This window comes from Triticum aestivum, unplaced genomic scaffold, assembly GCF_018294505.1.
Source record: "Triticum aestivum cultivar Chinese Spring unplaced genomic scaffold, IWGSC CS RefSeq v2.1 scaffold95000, whole genome shotgun sequence".
Classification (NCBI taxonomy): domain Eukaryota; kingdom Viridiplantae; phylum Streptophyta; class Magnoliopsida; order Poales; family Poaceae; genus Triticum; species Triticum aestivum.
The window spans coordinates 14,246-17,197 of record NW_025227646.1 but is presented as its reverse complement, the minus strand read 5'-3'; the positions used below and the strand labels follow the sequence as shown (position 1 = coordinate 17,197).

Here is a 2,952-nt window from a genome sequence, read left to right as displayed (position 1 = left end):
AGGAGAAGGGGGAGGTGGGCGGAGAAGGGGCTGGTGATGGCAAGGTGGAGCAGCCTAATTTAGTTGAGGACTGCGGCGCGGCTCCCGGACCGCACGGTGGTGGAGCTTGTCGTGGCTAGGGTTGTTGCGCGGCGATCGACGCAACTAGATCTGTGTGTCAGGAGAAGGGGGAGGTGAGCGGAGAAAGGGCTGGTGACGGCAACGTGGAGCAGCCTAGTTTAGTTGAGGACTGCGGCACGACAAGAGGAAATGAAGATATGGAGGATGGAATGGTGGCGCACGGTGGGGCTAATCACATTTCAATTCAATTCAGCTTCAAGTACAAGGTAATGTTTTGTTTATGGTATTTGCAAGGCTTTAATCATGGACACTCACAGATCCCCCCTTTCCTAAATATATAAGTCTTTTAAGAGATTTCACTACTCCCTCCGTTACTAAATACTCGTCTTTCTAGGCATTTCAAATGACTATCCATATGTAGACATATTTTAGAGTGTAGATTCACTCATTTTACTCCGTATGTAGTCACTTGTTGAAATGCCTAGAAAGACAAGTATTTAGGAACGGAGGGAGTAAAAAACTACATACGGAGCAAAATGAATAAATCCATCCACGTTCGAAAGTATGTCTATATTCATCCGTATGTAGTCTTCTAGTGAAACCTCTTAAAAAGACTTATATTTGGGATTTCTTTTCTAACATACTATATTCTTTTGGCATATATTCCCCCAAAAGAGCTAATACCTTCATGTGACTGTACAGTAAAACACAGAATGGATGTTTCTCAAAAAAAAACTGAAAGTAATTGCAAGTTGTAACATAATGAGAAAACACATCCAAACATAAAGGAGGGTCCAAGAAATACATCGCAACAGTTGATTCTAAACTGTTTGCCACGCCCCTAAGAAATACTCATCACAACAGCCTCGAGCTGGCTGATAAGTCTACTCATCAGTCCTCATCAGGATCACAGAAACGAACCGGGGTCTCCAACACATTGGTGACCAGCTGGACCAGCAACACGACACGCTCCTCAAGCCAGGCAATGTTACCATTACCTTTGAGTACAGCATCAGCAGTATCCTTTAGCATTATGCTCAGCTTTTTGACTCGGGCTAAGACCAGATCGTCCTCGGCAAGCAATACGCCCAAGGCTAACATAAAGCGCTTCCTCAGATCTAAGAGGATAATTGCTCAGTTCTTCATGAGTAGGAGGGCTTCCAGGGCGCCCTGTTCCAGCTTGGCTTCCTGAACCTTGAGCTGGGGTAACACATCATGCTCGAGCATTTGGATTTCCAGCGACAAGCGTGCCACGACCGAGAGGTTTTCCAGCTCCGGGCATGCCAAGAACACAAACTCCTCGATCACCGGGCAGAGGAGTTCATACGACTCGCACGCTATGCGCACCGACTCCAAAGAGACAAGATTCACAAGCTGTATGTCTTTGGAGTGGCCCAGCTCATCGGAGCGGGCCTGCAGGTCTTGGATTTGGGCATGGGAGTGGATTTCGTAGACCATCATTTCCTTTTGGCGGCGAAGAAGGCTGCAGCAGAAGAGTTGCTGCTACCAGCTGGTACAGCACAAACAGAGGAGGATTTAATGTCAGGAAGAGACTATACAGCACCAATCCAAGCTTCTACTTAATTAGTTAGGACAGCATATATATATTTGCATTGTGCGACAGAATAGTTATTAATATGAAGTGAAAGCAATTCAACCATGTACTATACTGATAGGCAACTAAACAAAATGAATGAATACACTCAATCACCCAAAACAGAAAAATAATTAACAGAGGGAATATATATAATTTGGTTCAAAGTGCCATAGAGATGCCATCATTCATTGTATTATTGTGAGCAAGAAAATTGCATCTCCAGAATTAATGCCTCACCATCAAAGGAAACAATAAACTAAACAGCAGGGAAATAAAAAATTGCATCCCATGTGCAAGGGCATAGTGAGGACAGAAAACCAAACCAGCATTTACAGAACTCCTCAAGAAGAAGACTAGAGATTGGTTGGTTGGCAAAAGATACATCATCATTGGCAAATATTAGTATCACATAAAATAAATAAACTTCCAAACAACAGAGCTGGAAAGCAGCACATATGACTACAGGTTAAGTGCTGCCTGTGCATAAATATTTTAGGATCCCAAAAAATATTGTTACCTATCCAAACAGAGCTAGAACATGAATATGCAACAAATCTACTACGCTCAAACACAGTTGATAAAACAAAAAATTAAACATTCTGGCATAAACTGAAATCGAACAACATAGCATGAATTCCATCCAAATTAATATTCGTTTTCTAGCTTGATTTTGTTGTTTTTCGTCCTAATTCGAAATTTCCCCACCAAAAATAGCCCCAATTTTTTTTGTGATTTGTTGGCATGATGAAGTTTTGTTGATTTTGATCCATGGATTTGCTTGGTTTCGAGTGGATCTAGCATTTCCCCAAGTTTCCCCATCTTTCATCCACAAAATCCCTCGGATTTTGCCCCCGAAATCATCAATTTCCGCCCAAAATCGCGACAGGCACAGTTGAAGAATTCATACACCATTTGAGAAACCAAAATCTGACAACAACCAACCAAGCAAACCCTAACTAAAACGTCAGATTGATTCCTTATTACGGATAATCGAACCCTAGCTACGTGGTGTTACCAAACAAACAAACCCTAACTAATTAAATCCTACTATCCTAGTCGAGGTAGGGTTCCTCATACGAATGAATACTCAAAGCCAGGCAGGAAAGGATACAAGACGGCGCTGGATCCGGGACCTATGAACCCGCGCCGCGCCGCGCCTACCAACCACAATCGGAACGAGCAACTCCGGAGGGAGACCACGCTGGCTGGATCCGAGACCTACGAACCAGCGCCGCGCCTACCAACCAATCGGAACTCCAAGCTGATCGGGATGTACAAGTGCTCACCTCGGGCGG

At 43.7% G+C, this 2,952-nt stretch overlaps 1 long non-coding RNA gene across 1 annotated transcript; it reads right to left on the bottom strand.

The window, feature by feature from the left end:
* Positions 1-796: 796 nt before the first annotated feature.
* On the bottom strand, positions 797-2,943 carry LOC123172793 (uncharacterized). The gene is made up of 2 exons (XR_006485709.1): positions 2,791-2,943; positions 797-1,570 (listed from the first exon to the last, which is right to left on the bottom strand). It is a non-coding gene; the product is annotated as an uncharacterized lncRNA (long non-coding RNA).
* Positions 2,944-2,952: the final 9 nt, after the last annotated feature.